Below are 25,241 nucleotides of genomic sequence, written 5' to 3'. Positions count from 1 at the left end.
ACCAAACTCTGAATAAGCCCCTGTCTGCAGGGTAAAAACTGTACATCCATATTGGCAAACAGCGTTCCTTTATAAAAGTAGCCCACAGGTGCTCTCTGTAGGACTAATACAGTGATTTATTCTGAATACAACCACATGATTCAGACACGAGAAAAATTCTCAAATCAAAATGTCCTGTCACCCACACTGAATTCAAACTTCTGAGCAAACCTCAATTATGGGATACTCACTATTCTGGGAAGTAAAGGAGCAAGGACAGGTATGCTTCCAAGCCAAACTCAGTTCAAAAGCATTCATCACAAGATCATGCTGCCAAATTTCTTCTTACTGTCAAGCATCCTGAAAGCCAAACCATTTATATTATAAATATACGCATACTTACACAGATACTGCAAAATTGGATGGATCTCACTAGGCCTTCATTTATAAACTTTGAAATGTTTAATGGCATTCCTTCATAAAATGGCTAAAAATACTAATATGTTTTCCTTTACCAATGTATTTTGTTGCTTTGCTATGCAAGCCCACTGGATCTTTGCAGGCTTCAAGCCAGTGGCAAAGTTCTGTCCCCTAAATTTATAATTATTTTATAGTCTTTACATGTAATAAAGGAGACTAAGAAACTAGAACTGTTTGTCTACAGTTTTTATTTTTTCTTTTTAATAAACTTATGCAAACATATCAGTGTAGTGAGGCAGAAGTCTCTGGTGTTCACCAATATATGTATTCATTTAAAGGTGTATTAAGGACAACAGTTTCATCACGGATCAAAATATTTACTTGCAGTGACTGTGCTAATGCCAATCCATTTATAGCACTGAAGGCAAAGAGTCATTTATGAAGCCAATACAAAAATAAAGCATTAAAGAGCATAATTCAACAAGGAACTAACTACTAAATAAGTACTTTGGACAAAATTTACACCGTACTTCCTTGATTGTGTTCAACTTTGTCTGTAATTTTCCACCTTGCAATATAGAGAAAGAGAACAGATGCAAACATTTTGTGCCATGAAAGTTCTTCGCCCCTGAAGATGGTGTGTTTCATCACCAACGTGAAGTTTCTGTAGTTCACTGCAAACTCCTTGGAATTTCTCTCATTTCCTATATACACAAGGTAACTCTTAAAACACTTCTGCTCACTTTGCCTGGTAATCCAAAGCTTACCTTGGATTCCTCTTCATCCTCACTGAATCAGCCTATCCAAACCTTGACATCAGTTGTCTTATTCTGATGCTTTACTGAACATATATTTCCCCATCCCAAACATATGGCCTCTCTTTGCAGTTAAACTCCTCACCACAACAAATTAGAAGTTATTTTCTCACCTGTTGGCTCCATTGATGCCTGTGTCTTCAGCTAGTGATTCACTTCAGTACATCGGTAATACCAGGTTTGGTCAGCCACTTCACTATATTGTTTTCAGAAGAATGAAACACCATTCTGAGATAATTCCATCATTCTTCACAGCACACAGGGGTGCCTGGAAGAAACTCATAGAATAAGTTGAAGGGTAACAGGCTATACTTATTCTTGACAATATGTATGTAAAATAAGCATAAATATGAGAAGATAACAAGTTCAAAGTCTCTCTTCCTCAATTACGCTTAGTCATTTCCTTCATATATATTTTTTTTTCTGATAAAGAAAATTATTAAATTAGATACTGGGATAATTTTTTTCCGTATCCTTTCCCTGTAAAAAGGCTCAATATTAACAGCTTTTTCTCTTCTTGCCCCCACAGATTATCATAAACGCTTTATCTTCTAAAACTAAGGTATTTAGGGCTGCAAGATACTCTGTATGTGCATGGGTTTGCACACACGTGTTTTTACATATGACTTACACATTGAGATCCCTAGTATTTTACACCTGCCTTTGTGGTATAAAGCAGGAACACAAATGCTTAAATGATTCAATAAACAAATTTGTGAAGGAAGAAAAGATTAGAAGACTTCTACCATTTTCTAAAGTTGAGAAAATAAGATTATGTACTGCTTCGAAACATGCTGCAGTATGGCAGTTTTAGCAATATTTGTCTTGCACAAGTTAAAAAAACAACATGAAAATACAATTGGGGACGCATTTTGTTTTATTTAGGAGTACGGCTGTAAATAAATCATTACATTGCATCAAAAGTACTAAAACCATCAGAAAGATTGGGCAGAAGATCTTTTTTTTTTAATTGGAAGAAGAAAAGAGAGGACAAAGAGTAAGATAAATCCTTTCAATTTTTTGTCGTTACAATAGAATTCTTAACTGTAGGGGGTAGAATGATGCATCCATTTGCACTTACAGTACCATATTAGGGAATGACTAAATTACTTGTAGAGCCCTTTCCGTGTCGCCACTTATGAGTAACGATATAATTTCCTAAATCACATAAATAAATACACAAACTAAACTATCGGAATCTTGTTTTGTTGTTGGCGGTGGCAGTTTTTTTTATCCTGCATTATAAAAATAAATGAGAATGGTCATTTTTGTAGAATTGAATTTTATTTTCTGTATGTATGTCTGTATGTATTTGAAGATGTTCAAACCTTTGCATCCTGTTATTGCTGAAACTAAACTAGATAATACACAGCTTGTGAATTATATTTTACTTTCACTGTGTCTGCATTTACAAGACAAATAGCTGGCATCCCTGTTCAAGCACAAGGAAACATTTACCTTTATTTATACTGCCCACAGTATTTCAAAATATTTTATGCCTAAATGTCTGGAAAAGCTAAGACTCTTTAAAAATACATTTTGTAAATGTATAGTCATTTGAATTTTTGTAGCAATGAAGATTTTGTATATTTATTTTGATGTCTTAAAAAGGAATCTTGTATTATTAGTGAAGATAATGTATGTGTCAAAAAAGAGGCATCAAAAGCACTTCCTGTGCACTTGACAGGGTGACAAAATATTTCTCCTATCCTTTCCTAATTGAGCTGCTGTACAAAGGGAGACATTATGATAATATTAATAATAGTTACATGGATATTTGTAGGTACTGTGTAACCCTTCAGTCCATTTTCCCAGACAATGGTGACTACAAAGAGGCTTCAAAATAGAACATCACACAATATGAATGCCACTTTTTTCTATCTTACATTTTAAAAACATCATTGAAATCAGAAAGTTCATTTACAAAGGACTGGCAGTTGCAATCACAGCAATAATGTAGTGCTGAGAAAAAAAGGGTAATTGGTTTGGTAAAGATCGCTTTCCATTACACCATAAAGCACTACACAATAGGAAAGGTCGCCAATTAAGCAATCATGAATACCAAGTACTGAAGCTGATGAAAATAGGGCAGTGGTTTAAATAGATTTGCAAGCAATTTACCTTTTCACAATGTTGGCAATCTGATGCAATTTGCTTGCAATTTTGTCTGCTTTCAGTAGCACTCGAAGCTGACACTACACAGACCAAATGGCAAAGAGGCCTGCATAGAAAATGTAAAACTATCTTGGCTGCATCAGGGAACCAGAATGGTGGTTCATCAGGAAAATTACAACAATTAACATAAGTGCTGCAAAAATCAACACTTTAAATGTCACACTCACTAGTCTGTCCAAAGACTGTAAAAGTACCATCTCCATTGCTGGACTAACAGTAAATATGAAGCAATCACCAACAAGCCTTGAGGCTGATGGCTTTACAATTGATGTGACATTCTCTGAGTGATAAAATAGCCTCTCATTTTACAAAAGTATTTTTCTTTTTTAGATTTAACCTGGATTATGGCAACCCAAAACTTATGTTTAATTTTTTTCAATTCTTCTTCCAACAAATATGTTTTGCACTTGAGTATGTTCTTTATTTGTTTTGATGCTCTAAAAAACTTTTAGGGAACTGGAGCCAAACTGATAAAACTCAAATATCAATCCATTATTTTTTGTTGTAAATTACACCCAAGATTTTTATCAAAATGTATTAGCTGAATTAGATGAGGCACTGCTGGATAGGGCTTGGTTTATAGACTTGGGAATGGGGCCTCTAAAGGTAACTATAGGTGCCCCCTCAGGTATCCGTACAGAATGCAGGATGCCATTACACATCTTTATCAGTGCAAACCCAGCAAATGTGAGAGAGGTCTTTTGAAGTAGCTGATATCTCACATAGTGGCTCCCACATTAAAGACAGATATAAATTTGTCAGATCATGAAGGAGAATAGAATTACGGTGTATATTTACAGATTCATTCTTTTCCAGTGAACTGCAGAGAAGAATACAGCAGTGATGCCCTTCTCTGACATCACAGATAAGAGTAACAAGTTTTTCTCTGATATCACACCATGGGAACAATATATCTCCTTTGTCTGATATGTGGTTCCATAACTTTAGTAAGAGCGAAAGTTTTACTGATTATGACCAGATTTAAAATATGTTCAGGTCCATGGAGTTACACCTAGGACCTTGTCATTGTGAAAATTAGCTAGATTCAGAGAATAAGAATGCTTACACCAATATTTCTTTTCTGCAGCACAATAAATATACTCTGATGGCTACCGAAGCAAAGTGTCGTTAGCTTCCAATGCCTTCTCTTTTACATGCAGTCAGAAACGGCTGATCCAGTGAACTACTCTGGACACTGTTATTCATTTGACAGCCTCAGTATCATGTTCTGTGCTGAGCTATCGTTGATCCATACCTATTGCATGGCTTAGATTCATCTAAATGGCTGGACTTGAGCAGGATCAGCCCTTTGTTGAGGAATGGTAGCCCTAGAGAACTGGTAAGGAAGGAAGGATTTCTCAAAATCTTTACTGGTGTAACTACTGAAGGGACAAATACTTTACAAACATTTTTGTCTCTATCAAAAGGAGTAAGAGTGTAATATACAGTTCTGAAAGGCATTAACTGCTCGGTTAAATTTGACACAAGAGCAAACATTTACTTTTCCTATGATATGCTTGAAATGTCCAACCACTGGGCGGACAAAAAAATTGACTTTTTTTTTTTTTTTTTTTTACCAAAACAATGTAAATACTGCAAATAAAATTGCATACATCACTGATTTCCATACAACAATATTGTGGATAAGGACAGCAGAAACAACTACAAATCTAGACCACTCACAGGGTCCTGCTTCCTTCAGCACCCATCCTTTATGAAGGTTACATTTACGTATACAGTTCTAAATTAGCTTTAATTCCCATCTGCTTTTATTTTGAAGCAAGGCTCCTCTGCATTCATTTTTACTCCCAGTCTTTCCCTTCCCTATTTGCCTTTTATGATATCTTCCTTTCCTGCCTTTCTGTCAACCATGCAATGAAGCACTGACGTGACATTTGACAATCAATCTTTGCACTTTTCTTTCTTCACATTTCCTATCCTTCATATGCCTCATCATTTGACCTTCAAAAACATTGCAAATGTTCAACATGCCTCATTGACAACTCTGTGACGTTAAGGACAAGAAAGTGACACTTTCTGCAAAGGGAACAGTACAGGGAAAACTAAACTGCAGTCACCGTTTGAACATAAATTGCACTTTGCTTACTTTTTCACGTTCTGCTTCACAATCCCTGTCTGGTTGATAGCAGCATATACAAACACGACTACATTTATTGCCTGTCTTTGTAATGTACATTATGTTTATCAGTTGGATTGGCTTTTGTTTTAATTAGTGTATTCTGTCCAATGGGACATAACAAATACACATGCACACATATGTGTATATGTGTATGTATATGTATATAAAGACACATTATTCACAGCTGGCTGAAAGAAGCATCTTTCACTAAAGCTACTCTTCCTTTCACTATAAATTCAAAAGTTTAAACATTTTCAACCAACTTTAATTTCATCTCATTTATGCATTGAATCTTCCTATCATAATCACTGTTATAGACCCCATTTCATGTGAAGATTAGTGTTCAGTAATAATTTACATTTCAGTGAGATACAATGACAGGAAAGTTTGAAACAATTGAGGAGACGAATACCTGCAACCCATTTTAAATTTCTACAAGAAAAAAAATGAGTACAAAGTTCCTTCTTGTACCCTGGCAGGTATTGCAAAGGTGGATGAAGAATTAAAAATGACAGAATTTATGTGTTTAATTTAGTCATAGCTTTTTTTCATAATCAGACTGACTTCTGCTTTCCAGGATAAACCATTTTCTCAGGAGAGTGTGTAAATTCAGTTTTCTTTTCAAGTAAATTGAGAATAGGAAAGAATAAGCAAGACAGGAACAGCAAGCCTGAAAGTGGGCAAAGATATTTCCAGGGCATTGAGTGAATGTCTCTGATTCTACAAATGCACCAGGGCTTCTTCCTCACTTTACATTCAACAGATGAATTTGAGTGGTATCAAGAATGAAAGTTATTCTCAGATCATTTTCCTTCTTTCAGCTCTCCACTCTTAATCAGCCACACTCTCTATGGGGCTCAGAAACGAACCTAGAAGGGAAAGAGAAGCAGAGTTTCTTCAGGAGCTCTTCAGCAGGGGATGGACTATCAGAAAACTCAGGAGCCAAGATAGAAATTTCCATGCTGATTCTTTGCTGGAAATCCACAGAAATGCTGCTTTCATTTCCAGAGGATACAAGATGGAGAGGAGATGACACAAATCTGTCACATCAGGGATGGCCACCAGGAAACTGTGCAGCACTACATTTTTACCTTTCAGTTCCCTGCATAGGGCTACACAATAGAGGAGATGACTTAACCTGGAAAATAATTCTTTTTGTTACTTCTAAAAGGATCCACATGGTACCAGTTACTGCTCAGCTAACAGTCCACACATTTACAACCAGAAGCAACAGATCAAATCTTAGTCTGCAGTTCTACAAATAAAGAATTTTACTCTCCCCCTAATTAGTCCATTACACATTTTAATATTTCATTTGTGTACGCCTAAACCAATTGTAGAATCAAAAAAACTATGACCTTTCACTGAACTAAGTTTTGGCAAGTGTCAGCTGAAAAAGCCAAAGAAATTAATTCAACAAATATCAGTTTCTCAGTTTGGCTTCAGTCCTTATGGCTGGGAGATAAGGGAAATGCCAGTAATCAAAACACTGATTTATTTTCATTGAACAGAACTTAAGTCTTCATTAGTGTTAAGTCTGTGTACCTTCTCTTATGGACTTGCATTAGTTTATCTCAGCTGAGGAACTAATTTATCGTCTTCAGCTTATACCCCTACTATAGGACCTTGGTATAAAATACAGAAAGTTATTACATCTGTACTGCAAAATATTACTACCATTAATGGTAACAAGACCTCCCCAACTGTGCAACAAAATAACATATTAACAGCAAATGAACAATCCTCCCAAGTGTATTCAAAATAGTTGGAACAGGAAGCTGAAAAGTGGACATCTAATTCAAAATTTTTAATAAATACATATGTATATGTTACAATGAGGAGTATTGCATTCATTCTTGTTCCAGAAAAGAGACATAGAACTGTTTGTCTAGACTGCAAAAAGCCTGTTGTGAGTAGCAGGGGACACAGCTACATTTCCGTAAGATACCTTCAATTCCTTGCCTTATTCCATACTCAATCCAGAAATACCCTTATTTAAAAAAAAAAAAAGAAAAGAAAAAAGAAAAAAAGACAAATTAGTCAGCCCAACATCACCACAAAGTAGTGGCTTCAGGAGAATGAAAAGTTTTCAGATCTAGCAAGTGGATTAGGATTAGAAAAATAGAGACCTCTTAGCCTGACTACCAGGACTGCTTTATGTCAGTTTGTAAATTTTGTGGGAATAAAAAAATGGCACAGATGGGACTATAACTGACCATAACCTGCTCTATTGTATTTCCAACAATCTCTAATTACAGCAACACACCAGAGGAAGAGATTTGAAAGGGCAGGTGATAGGATAGGAGAGAAACCTGTTTGACTTAAACAGCACAGGATCCCTCACCATCAGGGCTGATGTACATCAGCCTGACAGCTAATTAGGGTAGACATGAATTTTTCCAATGTAACAGATGTTCGCTAATCAGGCCAGATTTGGAGCCCTTGCGCCAGCGACATTTCATGCACAATTTAACTATCTAAAAGGAATAAACTACTTAATGCATTGTACTGGAGGCACAGCTGTTTCACAATCAGAAAATTTGCTGTCAAAGATGTTCTCTTTAGAACTGACATGTTTTTATATAACTCTGATGGGGTGTTTATAATGTATTAATAGTTGTCAGTAAGAGCTGCTGTCATCATCAAGAAGTAAAATATTTCTGAAGGTATATTAAAATGAACAGACTCCTTTCTCTTTCCAAAATCTATTTAGGTAATTTACTTTGAATATGGCTGTTTAATTCTAAATATACTTTAAACAAAAGGCTTAACATGTATCTCTTAAGTTACATGAATCATAAAATATGTAGATCTAACTTCTGAGTATGGAGTAAAGCTGAAATATCGTTGAGCTATAAGGGATATGTATTTTATTTGCAGGAAAGGCACGTATACACTATATACTATGCTAAAATTATGTGAATGGTCTCCCTTCTCTTCATAAAAGAATGATCATCTGATTGAAAATTCAGATGAAATCTATCCACAGGTTACACAGATTTATATGAATCATTATTTAGGGTCACCAAGGAAAAAGTATGTGAGATTTTTATTCTTGGATCTGAATTTCATAAGCCAGATCCTGAAATAAATGGGTGGACCTAACTCTCTTCACAGAAAACTGAGGATCTTGAATGTTGTGTATTTTGAGTCTGGAATTAAGATACAGTACCATTATTCTATTAACAGATTTTCTTTTTAAAACTCTGGTCTTTGTGGTGTTGCTTGTTTTTGTTAATGTTTTACCTATGAGAAAATACCAAGTGATCTAGCACTTTCTGTACTCATAGAAAACTTTGAGAAAACATTGCATAACCTGTAAACTGCAATGGTACGGGACAGAGTATAGAACTCAAAGAAATATTGTTGCTGCGAGTCCAAGGCAAAAGCAACCTTAATTAAAACAGCAGTAACAACTGTGCTTGAACTGATCAACAACAACAATTGGACTGGTCAGGAGCTTTAGAGATGAAAAGTGGCTGAAGAGTCAAGAACAATATTAAGAGCTTTCACAAATATTCAGAAGAGACAGAAATTCTGAAGGATGTTAAATGAATGATTCAAAATGAATGATGACTTTGATAATTGTTAAGACTATTTTAGAATAAGGGAAAACTTTGCTCTAATACTAATAAAGAGTTTGAAATACATTACTTGGGAAATTCTAAAATATTTAAAGCAGGTGAAAGAAATCGCATATGCTTGATTATTGAGAGATTTTCCTACTCAATACAGAACCAATGATTTTATTTTTAATGATGCTTAGGAACCAAAATTACAGGAACAGTGCAGAGGAGATGCATGATCTGAGCAATAAAAATCTACCTTAAATAAAATAATGACCAACAGTGGGAAATGTTACTAAAATCACTACATACCTAAAGGATGTGAACTATTTGACACTGGTTTATTGAGAGTAAATGTCCTGAATGAATTGGATCTAACTGGATCTCCCATAAAAAATAAAAATAAACAGATGGATAGATAGATATGTGATAAATAGATAGAGATAGATAGATAAATAAATAGAAAGGCCTATAAGGTTTTAATTCCTGCAAGTACACGTTTACCTTTACTCACCTGAGGAATCTCCTTGACTTCAAATTAACACAAACATGTTTAACTGGTTGGCAGAAGGACCTAAAGAATGCAGCAAAGCATGAATTTAATCTGTCTTACAGAGTTTAAAAACTGAACTTTGAGTTAAAAAAACTGACTTGTATAATCCTGAAGAAGATCAGGATTAGGTGGGTTGAAAAGTGACTATAAGGAAAAGGCTTTGCATTGATAAGAGCTATTCCAGGAGGTTTACCCACAGGGAGAGAATAGTTTTGTCTTACTTAACATCTTTAGTAATAATCTGACAGAAGTAATGATCTTAATGAATTCACTATCATAATGAGCTAACAATAGTAATTTAGGATGAGTTGAAAGTACCAGTAAGAACAAAGACAAACAATACAAAGGCACCCTGAGAGATTAAATGCATAGGCAAAAATACTGTAACAAGACGATGTTTGGACTGAAAAGACACAATTCCCAATGCATTTGTTGAAAAAACAGTCCAAAACATAAATATTCAAGGACAGAATCAGACATTAATTGGCAATGCAAAATGGCAGGAGGAAAAAGAGAAAGAGAGAGAAAGAGAGAAAAGGGAAGAAGAAAGAAAAAAACAAAGCCTATTTTGTGCTGTTCATGCATCAGCTTCAACAAACAGGGACTCAGTCATTCCTACAGCACCGATGAACACAGCAGAATTGCTGTGCAGGCCTGGGCCTCCCATCTACTGCAGTGTCTTATACGTGGCTGTGAACAGTAACACCCATTTCAAAAAAAGCTTAACCTTCCTGACAATAACATGAACATAATAATTTCTCCTCTCTAACTGCTGGCATTCAGGAGAGGGGGCTCTTATTCTCTCCCTTATTCACTGAAATATTTTGAGTCCTTTCAGAAAAAGGATTCAAAATCAAGAAATTAGAGACCAGCTAGGGTCTTGTGCCACTATGGGTACTGTTAGAAGAAAAATATTCATGGGATATTAAGGTCTGAACAATAAAGCAAGAAAGTTATCTGAACATTGAGAAGACTAGTCTTCTAGGAAAAAGAATATTTATGTATACTTTCATGTAGAGATGGCTATGGTACCAACAAGGTGGCAGTCTACAAATGCTTGCAGTTTATGAATATGAAAGACAGGAAGATAAACCTTGTGCTATCAGTAGTGTAACTACGATGAATGATAGAAATAGATAAAAGAAAATCATCACTAAACAGCAAGAAGTTCAACATATTTGTGTCTGGATGATTGAGGCTAGTTCCATCCCAGAGTTCTTCCCAAGTTCACCATCAGCCTGAGCCTAATTCAGCTTTGTCACCAGAAACCCAGGAGCTCCCTGAAGATCTGGGCTTCACAGAAGATGGGAAGGGGTGAAGATAATGATTTTGTGGCCAGTGACATCTGGCTTTTCTTCTGATATTTACCAGCTTTGCATATACTCGCATTCAGAGGAGCCATGAGTAGGGCTGCATATCTCCAGTTTCATCTCATGATGTAAAAATATTCACTGCACTCCATCCTGTGCTCAGGGTAAGGCCAAAGATCATCTACCTCTTTTTTCCATCTTCACCTCAAGAAATTCATCCCTGCAATAGTAGCCTAAAAGAAGCAGGGAAAGTTTCAACCACATTTAAAGGAAATCATAGAAAACCCTAGAATATTTCACAGCATTGTCAGAACTGTTGTCATACTGATCAATAGCATCTAATTGTTACTTAGGTTCCCCCATCTGTTTGTAGCCATCTGTTGTTTCTTATCTTATATTTAGGGTGTCTACTTCCAGGGTACAGAGATGCTCAAATTGGCCCCATGCTCTCCACTAGGACACTGAGGATTATTTGCAGGCAGGGATTGTGGCAACCAGCTGAGGTCTGGAAAAGAGAAAGTTGCTTGCTCCTCCTAATAAAAACATACAAGAGGACCATTAAACATCCTATACTGCTTTCCTAACCCCATAGGTGTGTCAGCATGGGAAGAGCAGCCGATAATTCATGACCAGCCTTTGAGATTTTTCTGTATAAAAGACACATGGTATTTAAGAACTTTCTGTTTATGTAGCTTTGTTAAATACCAGTTTAAAAGCCAGTTACAATCTGTATTGTCAGTCCATACCTTGTGAATCATGTAAAAAGATTTCTCCAAAGGATTTCTAAGATTAACTCATGAGTGAATAATGAATGGCTGCAAAGGCTCTTATGTTATTATGTAGACACAAATCCATGTATATGGTTAACATAAACAATACAGGGAGGCTACACTCTGCCCTTTCTTCATAGAACTTGTACAGATTCAGAATGCCAAAATAAAATCATTCAGGCCCTAGACTACAAATTTCTTATTAAAATACTAATAACTATATTTAAAATGTAATTATTAGTATTTCAATTCTAGAGTAATATTAGAAAAATGTTAACAGGAGTGTACAAAATGAGCATGGCTCTTCTAGCAATAACGTAAATTTAACTGACAAACCAACCAAACCCTCAACCCTGCCATTGTCCTCTATCAACCCAATGTTTCACAGTCTCATTGTGCAAACCAGTTGCAATTTCTATTCCTCTGGTAAAGCTTTGTTGGGTAAAAGAAATGAAGAAAAGACTTAAATTTCTCATGCAATCATATCCCTTTTCACTTCTGTTTTACTTTCACTTCTACTAATACATCTCCAGAAAGGCTAATTACAAGCAAGATTTGGTTGATTCACTCCTGCTTAGTATCTCTTACTGCAACATGACATCTTAAACCAGATCTGAATGCAGTTTGGGAGGTGCAGTTTACTGCACTGAAAACAAATAACATCAAGTTTGTGAAATTCATCAGCATTTAACCAAGTAGCAAGATCTAACAGTATGTTAATTTCAGATGTGTCAGATTTCAGCTTTGATCAAGTAGGTTACATGTGGAAGTAGGCATAACCAAGTAAATTTTTGTATGCAACAGTATCTAGAAGAAGGCAGTCAATACATGACTGGCGATATCCTGTTAGTAACAACAGTGAATGAAAAGTTCAGGTAAGATGAGCAGCTAGCAACTAAGACCCAGCTTTTGAAACCAAAGCTTTATGACCTGCCCCATATTTTCTTTTGACAATGTCTTTGTTACTTACTAAATTCATGAATTTACGTATTTACTTCCAACAGTGACTGAGTTTGTTTTTTCTTTCTGCTGAGCATTGTGAACCCTGTATTTAGCCAAATACAGAGAGACATTCTCCTGTGAATATTTGGATTGAGTAAAGTTGTTAAAGTGAATAGATATATTTTCAGAATAGAAAACATACAAATGGCACACCTGTTTATAGACAGCAATGCTTCAAATAAAGGTGCCAATCCTGAGCTGTTCCCCCTCCATGCAAGGCCCCAATATAGCACACAAATATTTTGCAGTTATTTGATAAATTTTCTGAATATCAGTGTTAAAATATAGAGCTACAAAGCTCTTTGTCCAATAATATCTTATTTTAAGACCCAACTGGTAAAAATACGAGGCAGAGAAATGACAGCTAGGAATATCTGGCCTGGGAGAGAACTCTGTGGTAAATGTTCTCCAAGTGCCTTTGCAAGCCAATAGACCTTCCAATGGAATATGGCTGCAGATCAAGTGTAATCATTTCAGCCACTTTTCAATTTATGGACAGTGTGAGTAGATAGCTTCTTCTAACATTTGGCTTTTTTTTTCCCCAAAAAGCTTGTATAAATTAACGGCATGTATAAGTGCATACTGCTGCACTGTAACGATGCAAACCAGAAGGCATTCCAGTCCGTTCTTTGAGCAAAAGCTTTGATATGCTGCTGTTCAGCACAGTAGTGCTTTATTTGCATCTCTGAATGTGAAACCTTGTATTAGTATTGTTTTATGCTTTTCCCAGCTACTTCTATTCATATATGTGTGTGCTTTAAAATCTTGCAAGAACTTTTGCTGGTATTAGTACATTTTTAGACCACATATCTCATTTAGAATGCTGATTCTGTATTTCCCACCAGGCTAAAAAGACTGAATGAAATAGTTTTAACCAAATATTTGTTATTTAATCAGCAGGGACTTTATCAACATATCAACAGGGAGATAGAATGCATTGATGTGGTCTGGGTAACACACTAAGTCACATTATCCAGTCAGTCAGCATCCCGCTCCATGAACTCAGACAAACAGCTTCACCTCTAGCTGCCAATCTTTGCTGTCTATTTATCTTTTTGGTCCCTTCCTGCACTGAGAGTTAGGTATGTGAATAAGCAGCTTGCCAAAACTGGAAGGTGTTACTACTGCTGTACCGTGTCCTTGTGGCGCTCCTCTAACACATCATTGGTAAATATAATAAAAATAATGAATAATAATACGCAACAATCATTGAATGAAGTAAGTATTTCCTTCCAGTGGTTAAATTTAGGGAAAGGAGGAGGTGTGAAAAGGCAAAATGGGTCACTTCTATATGGCTAGGTGGGTTATGCATTGACTTACTCTGCTTTGGATTTTCAGCCTCTGTCAAAAAGGCTGCAGGTCTCTTCAAAAGCTGCTGAGAGCTCTGTTACGTGACATCACACTCGCTATAGCACTGAGCTCCTTCTTCTTTAAACTTCCCCACAATTGAAAGCTGTGTGTATCATAGAGTTCTGTTAATGCCAGAGGTAGCACAAGAGAATCCCTGTTCATTCCCTCACTTCCCTGGTGGAAGTGCAAGCACCCACAGCCTAATTTGCCCACCTTCTACATGATTTCATGATGCTACAAGTGGAAATAGATATTAATATTTTTCTTTAATTTCATGTATGTGTATCTTATATATGATTTATACTCATTTTTAATTGTCCTATATTTTCATGGAGATGAAAAGAGATTCCATCAAAAAGAATAATTAGGCAACTATTCTTACTTGGATGGCATTTTCCTGCTCATCTGAACATCAGGACATGCTAACTTGACATACAATTGAACAATCAAGAAAAAAATAAAACACCAAAAACCTTATTATTTTCTCAAATTAATACCAAATCAGTTTCAACATTAGAGATATAGGAAAAACATGGCTCACTGATCTGACAGCTGTTTTACCTGAGGATCTGGCTTGTGTCTACATCTGGTCTGAAAACTACAGAAGATAAGTGCAGAAAAAGAAGGATCCCTCCTTCTTTCTTCATGGGCAAGGACATCATGGGGGAACAGCCATCTCTGATGTCTCATGGGGTACAAACCCCCAAAAATCTATCAGACTATCTTCTGTGCTTTCCTACACTCCACATTCTGAGTAAGTTTGTAGCATATACCTGTTCTGTTTTTACCTACAGCTTTTTCCCTTTCCTTTCTTTTAAAAATCAATAAATGATCAAATTTTGGTCTTCCAGCAATAAAAAGTTCACCACAACATCTAATGGAAAAATGACCATCTATTTACCTCTATTAAAAAATGCATCTTTCCTGCAATCCAGATTTGTTGGTGGGCTTTCATTTATGGCTCCTGTGGGACATTGTGTGGTGACTGAAGCCATCATCCGTGCCCAAGGCAGCTGGCTGCAGCCACACCTGAGGAGTGGCTCTCCCCCAGTTGTCTTTCTCTTTCCCCCTGTACACAGGTGGGCAAAGTGTTATGGATTTGCTCCTCAGGGACCACAGGGCAGAACTTAAAGTACTGTTGCTTTGGTTTACCATTGCACTCTGGGCTATGAGGGATAGGTAACATCTGCTCCCTTGTTTCTGCTACGGGATGAGAAACAAGGTGCACAGTGTGGGACAGAACTAGCCCCCACACCTCAATGAGGGCTATCATGAAGTTGTTTTAAAGTTATTTATGAATTCCCATTATTAAAATCATCTTTTTCATACAGAAATCTATGACTGTCACTGACTGACTTAATCTTTTCTTTGGTAAACAGACTTGGTTCTGTGAAGTTCCTCTCTTGCTGACTTTCCATTTCTTTAAACTTTAAATTCTGAGTCCTCTTGTATTTTTTATCATCATACTTTAATGATAAAAAAATTATTGTCAGCTGACTGTCTGCTCTGAGATCCAAGTTTTGTCATTGTTTCTCAAGAAGGAGGGCCCATGTTGTATATGGAGTACCCCTTCATACTGGATATGCTTGGAACAGATTGTGTGAATAGATTTTTGTAGTGGAATCACAGAATCACTGAATGGCTTGGGTGGGAAGGGACCATAACGATCGTCTAGTTCCAATCTCTGACATGAGCAGTAGCCAGAGATGACCACGATTCTCAGAAAGTTCCTTTATCTTCACATAAATAGAAACTATGAAACTTTGTTCATCATATGCAAAATAGAAGTGTAGATTTCAAATTTGGATAGGCCAGAAATACCTTCATAATTAATTGCATTGCTTTGCACCATGGACAGCACTGCATTGGAGCAACAATTCTTTATAGAATCCATTTGAAGGCAAAAACAGTGGCAAAGGCAAAGAGTCTGGGGAAAAAGATCACTTATTCCCAATTACACTTCCAGTCTGTCCATTAGATCTCTCACTGTCTTTGGTTACCCATCTATAAAGGAGAAATAAAAGATTCATAATCACTTAAGGACGTGTAATCATTATCAGCAAAGGCACAAACAAAGTATTGAGCCTGTAAATTTAATCTTCTCTACTTTCCAAAATCGCCGCATAATTTTGACAAGTCTAACAAATTTAGAATATTTATTTGATAAAACCACAGGAACAAATAACTGCAACAAATGCAGAACCTTCAGCTGCCAAGACTCACTCCAGAGAGAATTTTCATGGCTCAACTGCATAAGCCTTAGAAAAATAAACATTTTAAATAGAATTACTGACAGACCTTCAATTGCAGTATTGGGAATAGTTTAACAAACCAGTGGTCAGTGGTTATGGTTTTATTTTATTCTTTTCTAGAGTTCTCTCATGTCATCATTCCAAAGAAGAGTGATATGAGATTTCAGCTAAATTTTAAAAGCACAGGTGAATTAAGCTGTAGTCAGGTTATCCTCGCTCATATAACAGTTTAATGTGTTCAGAAACCACTTTATTTTCTTCTGAATAAGGAAGTGTGGACCAAAGAATATGCATCTCATATTTAATATAGAATGTATTTTTAAAAAGTTTTCTGAATAGACAAAAAAGTAAAACTTTTCAAAGTAAGCAAGCTACCAGAAGTTCAGAAAAAAAGCACCTAAGCATCAGAGTAAGTAGAATGACATCAGAATACTGAAATACGCTCAAAATAGATTTCCTGAATCTAACTATAGACCTCACCTTGCTTTCAATATACAGAAGAATTAAATGGATAGTCAAAAGCAGCGCTTGAGCTACTACCTACAGTGAGACTGATTATTTCTTCTAGAATTTTCCCCCTATGAATTTAACAATGCAAATTTAACAATGGATTCTGTCCAATGATTGCCAATTTCAGCAGTGACATTCTTGACGGAATAGCCTGATTAGAAAATAATTGTACTTCTTTTCAGCTACTGTTACCTCACCCACACTTTTCATTTCCTATAAGGTACAGTGGCAAAACTGCATCTTTCAACTCTCCCTCTTTTATCTGATGTAGTGGATGACAGGTAATCTAGCTGAAAGTTCCTACAATTGCACCACCAGAAAAACACTGGCTGATGAAATCTGAGCAGTTATCACACTAACCATCACCTGTCAAGCCTCCTGCTTCAATTTAAGGGTGCATCAATTTTCTGAAGAGGAAATCAAGGGCAAAGAATAAAAGCGCTACAGATAAACACTGACAAAGGCCCTTTCTGCTTTTTTTTTTTTTATTTATGATGGGATGTACTATCATAGGTTGCTCTGTGAGGTTTTATCAACTGTCCTGATACATCCCAGATAGCTTGGAATTCTTTGGCCATTGATGAAGTGCTATACTTGCACTTACTGAAAGGGCAGAAGATTTCTAACTGAAAATTACTTTCACTAAATACCACAAAGATATTGAAGTCAGAAAGAGCAAGGAGATGGAACAAATGACAGCTGCATATAACAATGAACCTCTCTGTTCTGCGAGCTGCCAGACAAGGCTGATTAGAGTAAGAACATGAAATAATGTTTTCTTAAAGCCAGAGAGCACATTGTGTAAAGTGTCAGGTACAAAGAGTTCATACATTCTTTGTAGTGAAATGTGAACACATTTGCTGCTGACTGTATTTGCCCTGTCTCTAAAGTAAACAACTGTTCAAGAGTGCCTTCTTACAAGTGGAGGAAAAACTGGATTACACAGGAAAGAAGAAAAGATGCCTTGATAAAAAAAAAAAAAAGCCAAATTCAGGTAGAGAGCAGGCACATTTAGCATTGCTAAATTCAATTGAATTATATTCAGTAACGTCAGATTTACACCTGATTCATGGGTGTAATTGTGTTCAGATTTCCAAGTGTTATTCCTTAGCTTTGTAAAGCTAGTGGAAAGGCAGATTCTCAGTTAACATGTGCCTACTTGACAGCCATCCTGCAGAGGAAAACATGAAACCAGGAAGAGATGTAACAGTAAGAAAAAAAAATCCTTGTGTAGATACAACAGCTATGAACATGAGCCCCTAGTGCTGCAGTACTTGCTATTCAATGGAAGAATAGCATGCATCGCAATGAAGCCAATGGGTGACTTCCTGATAACTCCCACAGGCTTTCAGCTGAACATGAAGTAGTAAGACTGGGCAAGTGGACACTGCACCAGCCAAGCTTCAGCCATTGTAGAGGATCATGGCTGCATTAAAATCATAGCACTTTTGAGGTTATGTAGAACTGATTTATTTAGTGACCATTTTTTTCCCCATTTTTTGAAACTTTTTCATTCATTTCTTGATATTCCTGTTCACTCTGATGACAACAAATTTGGATAAATACTAGCCTGGCCAGCACATACAGATATCCTGCAAAAGTTATCGGTTTTCCCTGAGGATGACATGCTGACTTTGGGATTCAACAAGAGATAATGGAGATAGGACAGTTCAATGATGTTCATGGTTCTCACTGGATAATATTCTTACATTCATGTCAGGTCCTACAGACAAGGCCCTTGACGCTGACAACCTTGTCAGGTGACAAACTGTGTTCCTCCTGTCAGGAGCATTTTAAACAGGGCAATCTTCAGTGAAAAAAAGTGACTGACATTCAAGAAGCCTATGAATACTCACTAATAATAAAGCAAAACATTAGCAAAAATAGTTGCTTATTAGTCCAAACTTTCCAAGCAATTTTAGATGGCGACTCAGTAATAATCATACAATTATATTTGCTGTTTGAGTGGATGATGTTTCTAAATAGAATAACAGTAATTCCACTGAAAAGGTTTATCTCTTGGATTTCTCTGGTACTTCTTTGAACTTCGAAGCTCCCAACTTTGAATGATTTCTTCTTGGGAAAGCTTGCTCTCAGATTTGGGAAGTCATTACTAATTCTCACATTTTTGGAAAACTGAAAACATTATTGGACTGCAAATGATGTGCTTCTCAACAAGAAAGCAAGTTTGAAGTACCCAAGCTTTTTAATTGTTTTTAACTTTCTCAGTGTTTCTAAAACGCTCACTAGCTTAGAGGATGGAGTTACGTACTTTGAGTACCTAAAGCCAGTAGTCAACAGAACTACAGACAAGAACCTCTAGTGCCAGGTACAGCTTCCATGTGGATACTTGAAAAACTGAAATGTATGACATCTTCAGGGGTTCAGTCTTCTCTCTAAATCCTGGGGATTATTTGAGTAATTCCAGAGGAGGGGAAGCGTACAACAACACGATTATGAAATCAGGTTCAATTTCAGATCTTGAAATCATGTTCTTTACTTGTTCTATCTCAGCTTAATATAGCAAATATTATCTGTTTCATCTTTTTGAAGTCACAGCACAATGATTTTGATAGTTTATCTCATACATTACTAGAACATTATTTACATTAAAAACTTTCCATATTTTTAAGAGGTTTCCCTCTTGCTTCACTTGCATGAAGTATTTATCACCTCCTTCCTGGCAAATGAAATTAAGTTTCCTTTGTTTATTCAGAGTAATCAGAATAATGGATTCCAATCCAGCCCTAAGAGCATCCAGCTAGTCCAGGTAGCTCTGTAATCCATGTAAGTTACTCCTGTAAAATGTTACCTCAAAGCCTCTTAAAGAAAAAAAAAAAGGGGGGGGGGAAATGGATTTGATTTTCATTCCTACGGTTGAATGCTCAGGGTCAGATTGCCTCTGTCTTAGTAGAGGGGCAGATCAAGTAAGAGGATTAGACTGAGAGAACATCCATGGATCTTGCAGTGTGGGAGGAATGGGAGAAGACAGGAAAAGACAAGAAGTTGGGCTAATTAGAAATTTAAAGCAGGCAAAATGCACATGGAGGGACATGACTTCTCACAGTAGTAGTCCAGCAGCCTATTTTGTCTGTGATGCAGTCTGGCTTTAGGGATAGATATCATTATTGCCATGCTACAAGACATATGACAGTTCAAATAAATAGTTCAACAGTAACACATTCCTCGAAGTTTTCTGAATAAAAGCACCTTTCCAGTGTGCTAGGAGGTATCTGGTTACAGTTTTAGGGCTATTTGAGACAATGCCTGGGCATTTATTGAGATGATCGCAAGCCTCCAATATTTCAAGAACTCATATTTGCCCAGAAGCAAAGGGAAAACATGAGAGTACATGCTTAAATTCACTACAAATTCAAAATCCTTAGTAAATATATGCTTAACCTAAGCAATTTTCCAAGGTCTCACATTTTTCTAAATATAATTTATAGCTCCTATGGTTAAAAGTTTATCATTCTAGTGAAACAAAAAAAAAAAAAATGAAGACATAAAACTCCAGTGATCAGGCTCAGCCCTTGACTCTACAGGTGGAGTCTGAGATTTTCCATCACAAAGTTGAGGAATGCTTTGAATGTTGTGCTTTTTTAACATATTGTAAGACAGTGACCAGTTATGGAAACGTGAACTAGATTTTATCCTAAACTCATACAGATCCTAAAGTCACTAGATCTGGGGCCTTGCTCTGAATCAGTAATAGCTCTTGAACTTACTGGAAAATTTGTGAAGTGTTTACAGTACTTTTTTTTTTTTGAGATTTAGTACATATTTTACAGTATTTATTTAGTTTCAGTAAAACGCAAATACTGTTGGTTGAACTGGTTTATTCTGAACCACTGTGCACTCTTGAGCAATTCACAGGTTGGACAAAATAGATTAAAAAAAAAAAGAAAACCCACCCAGATTATCACAGCTGATGACACCCAAACTTCTTTTGCTTTCTTTTTTGTCATCCATTCAAAGTACCTTTAAAAAAATGTCTGCTTTATCTTCTGCTAGTTATGAGGAGTTCTGACTCTTCCAGACTTCCCTGAGTCTATCTTGTAGAATAAAAGTTCACATGCCAAAATGAAAAAAAAAAAAAAAGAAAAAAAGGGGGGGAAATAAAAAGGAGTTCCTAAACCTTTTAGTCCTCACCTTTTGATGATCAACTGTGTAACATGATGAGCTACTTCCATTAAAATGAGGCTACTTGTTTTGAAAAAAGAAAAAAAAAGTCTTTTGAAGGTTATAAATAATAAGAGAAAACTCTTAATTCCACAAGACAAGAGTTTACACCTGCAACACCATAGTAAAGACCAAGGGAACTATAGGATAGTGAGACTCATATACACACCTGGGAAGATCATGGAGCAGATCCTCCTTGAAGAGGATGTTAAGGCACGCATGAAATGAGAAGGTACAATGAAACACAAGGCAGAGCAGAGTATCAAGGTCCTAGGCTGCAGCAAGTGAGGATTTCCTCAAATGCAGCAGCCACAGGCACAGAAACAAAGGAAAGAACCTCCTTACCTTCAGAAGACCTCAGGTACACAGGGATCTCCAACTAGATACCCTCACCTCCACTGCCAACCCTTAAACGAGGCCTGGGAAGGGGTGGATCCTGGCTCCATCCCTTCTGGTCACTCAGGTGAATTGCTTGCACCTGAGCTCCCCTGGGTCAGCCCTGCCTTCCTATCAGGTGCTCAGTCACTGGTTCAGGCCGTGACTTAGCATTTCTACTGCAGGAGGTGAACCATGACAGCTAGTATGGCTTTGCCAAGGGTAGATCATGCCTGACCAATCTGGTGGCCTTCTATGATGGAATGACTGTATCAGTGGACAAAGGAGGGGTAACTGATGCCATCTACCTGTACTTCTGCAAGGCCTTTGACATAGTCCTGCACCGCATTCTTATCTCTAAATTGGAAAGATACAAATTTGAAGGCTGGACTATTAGGTGGATAAAGAGTCAGCTGGATGATCATAGCCAGAGGGTTGTTGTCAGCAGCTCTATGTCCAGGGGGAGGGCAGTCATGAGCAGTATCCCTGAGGGGTCTGTCTTGGGACCAGTGCTCTTTAACATCTTCAACAATGACATAGACAATGGGATTGAGTGGACCCTCAGCACACTTGCAGGTGACACAAAACTGAATTGTGCAGTTGACAATAGGAGGGAGGAATGCCATCCTAAGGGACCTAGACACACTCAAAAAGTGAGCACACAAGAATCTAATGAGGCTTAACAAGGCCAAGTGCAAGATGTTGCACTTGGGTCAAGGCAATCCCAGATATAAGCACAGAGTGGGAAAAGAACTCATTGAGACCAAACCTGTGGAGAAGGACTTGGGGGTTCTGATGGACAAAAAGCTGGACATGAGCCAGTAGGGTGTGCATACAGCCCAGAAGACCAAAAGTATCCTGGGATGCATCAAAAGAGGAGTCACCAGCAGGATGAGAGAGGTGATTGTCCGCTTCTACTCCACCCTCGTGAGGCTCCATCTGGAGTACACTGTCCAAGCCTGGGTCCTCAAGTACAGGAGGGATTTGGAACTGTTGGAGCAGGTCCAGAGGAGGGCCACAGAGATGATCAAAGGGCCAGAGCACCTCTCCAATGGAGACAGGTTGAGGGAGGTTGTCTTGTTAAGCTTAGGGAAGAGAAAGATCCTGGGAGACCTCACTGAGACCTTCCAGTACTTGAAGGGAGCTTACAAGCAGGAGGGGGACTGACTTTTCACATAGTCTGATAGTGATAGGACAAGGATAGTTTAAGGATGGCCTTAAACTAAAATAGGGATGATTTAGGTTAGATGTTAGGAAGAAATTTTTTACTCAGAGGGTGGCGAGATGCTGGAACAAGTTGCCCAGAGAGGCTGTGGATGCCCCATCCTTGGAGGAGTTCAAAGACAGGTTGGATGGGGCCCTGGACAGCCTGATCTGGTGGGTGACAAGCTTTTTCATGGCAGAGGGCTTGAACTATATATGGTTTAAGGTCCCTTCCAACCTAAGCCATTCTATGATAGTGTATGATTCCTACCTGAGTGTGCTACAGGATGTTGCTGTACTGCAGAAGACAGTACAGTCTCTCTAAATGCTGTAGGAATGCTTCATTGAAAGACAGAGAGCAGTTTCTGAGAAGCCTGTGTGCCTTGTATGCCCTGAGAACACTACAGCTATGTCTGAGGCCCACAGAGTACAGCTGGAGATTTTCCAGACTGGGGAAGCAGAAAGCTACTCACCCAGAAACTTGGCCTGGTCCTACAGAGCTGCTGGATGACTTGCATCATATGGACATCTCTGAGAGCTGCAGGTTACTGCCATGCAGAATGGTGTATAACATGTATGAGAACAGGTCAGTTTGCAATCTTCTCAGTTTGTTTTAAACAAGTATCCGTGATCATTTTTTTGAATAGTGCTGTGCTATTTCTGGGTTGTTGGAACAAGTTTAGGAAAATCACCCACAAGGCAAAGGAAACGTGGCAGAATGTTCCTGCAGTGTGTTGCTTTAATACGTTTAAATGATTTAATGACAAGTAGGGGATTACAGCAAAACACAATGCACACTGAAGGTAGCAAAGAACACCCGCTGTCTGTACTGTGAAATTCAAAATGGATTCCAGGAAGGGAGCACAATGCCAGGCTGCTTTAACTATTGCTCCTACTTCCTATACTATTATTACTGCTCACCAGTCCTGAAGTCTGAATGACAGTGGTCTGAGCCCTTTCAAACAGAAGCAAGAAGGTCAATTTTTGTAATGAGGAAATGGAAGTGGTGGTGCAGTGGGTCACTGAAACTTACAGTTTCTCCAAAGATAAAGTAACAGTGCTCAAGTAAATTATGGTGTAGGAACACACTGACAACACCATCATGAAACACACAACAGATGAACTAACAAAAGCACTTAAATGAGTGTAAAACCAGTGCAATATCAAAGCTAAGTTTGCTTCAACTTTCACATGACAGAACCACTGTAACTTCTTACCAACTATACGGAAATCCACAGACGAAGGGAAAATCGCACTGCTCACGATGCCACTCTCCCATCCTCTGTGCTTAGTCCCATGCACACAGTAAATAAAATCTCTTGTATGAAAAGCTTATTGAATTAACTGTTCCAGAGAATTAAAATGCTTCATGTCTACAAAATCCTGCTTTGATTGCTACTTTAGCTGCACTCATTTAGGACTTCAGAGCCTACTGCAGGTGAGCAAGCCAGCATGTACTCCAAGATTTTAAAATACTGTCAACAGATCTGCAATTACGGTACTCTAAGACCACAGTGTCTTTGTGTTTGTGCATAAAGCTTCCCTCAAGGAACAAAAATTAACAGCTGTAAGCTACAACTATTTGACCCTTGAAGTCTTGCACAGTAGTTTAATGAGTTCAGAGTACCCCTGTAGCCTATTCACCTCATCCTCCCTCCTTTCAGATACAGTAGCATTAAGGGAAATGCTTAGCAACAGTATTCGCATATTCATCAGCTTCACATTTTTACTTTAATTTGTGTCCCTTTAGCAGCCTAAGTGACTCTAATGAAAGGGAACAAATGTTAACACACAAAATCTACAGAAGAAATTACAGAGACAAACAAAAAATCTGAAGACTAAAGTGACTACCATGTCAGTAAATTAGTCAGAAATTATCTGGTACCTCTAAAGAAGGCTGATCACTAGAGAATAAATGTTTATTGCCCAAGAACAAACCAGATAAGGCGAATGAATTAAAAGGAGCTGGATTGCCCTTGATCTATGAGAATAATGGAGAAACACCAGGTAGTATAGGCAAGACATTTCCAGGCATACACATACGCAAGAAAGAAAAATGATGGATCAGTTGTAGAAGTTAAATAACCATTAAGCAATTATGATGGATGTCTTTTGTCCAAATATTTTGAAGGCAGTGAAGTAATCTTCAAAGGCCACAGAAGTGATATTTACCAAGAAAGGTCCTACAACAAACCAACCGTCAGGCAGCTTGATGGCGAAATCTTGCACATTATTTGGTCAGGCTATCATTTGAGGATAGGTTTTGACTCTTCATGTCACTTACACTACAGAACACACTCAACTACTATGCTAAGCAACAAGGATGAAAAGGGATGTCAGATCCATGCTTTGATGCACGTTTCCCTGTATTGGGGACCATCCTTGGTAGTCTCAACTGTCCCTCACCTGCCTCTGTGTCGCATGGTTTTGATTAGCTATGAATTAGCAAATGTAGCCATAGCTTCTGAAGTATCTGGTGAGCAATGTTTCCTCACCTTGCAAACTGCATCAAAGTCATCTACTTCCAGCTCCTGGAATTTTCACCTAACTACTTCTAAAATCTGTTTCTTTAATTAGTAAAAAATAGAACATGAAATAAGTGTTTATTTGCAATAGATGCTCTGCTAGGCTCTGTATTC

General features: G+C 37.5%; 1 long non-coding RNA gene across 1 annotated transcript; it reads right to left on the bottom strand.

The window, feature by feature from the left end:
• On the bottom strand, positions 2,520 to 21,414 carry LOC110394541. Its single transcript, XR_002435707.1, has 3 exons — positions 21,370 to 21,414; positions 9,610 to 9,669; positions 2,520 to 6,398 (listed from the first exon to the last, which is right to left on the bottom strand). It is a non-coding gene; the product is annotated as an uncharacterized LOC110394541 (long non-coding RNA).

Source organism: Numida meleagris, chromosome 2, assembly GCF_002078875.1.
Source record: "Numida meleagris isolate 19003 breed g44 Domestic line chromosome 2, NumMel1.0, whole genome shotgun sequence".
Classification (NCBI taxonomy): Eukaryota; Metazoa; Chordata; class Aves; order Galliformes; family Numididae; genus Numida; species Numida meleagris.
The sequence above is the reverse complement of the archived record's forward strand: the minus strand, read 5'-3'. Positions and strand labels throughout refer to the sequence as shown.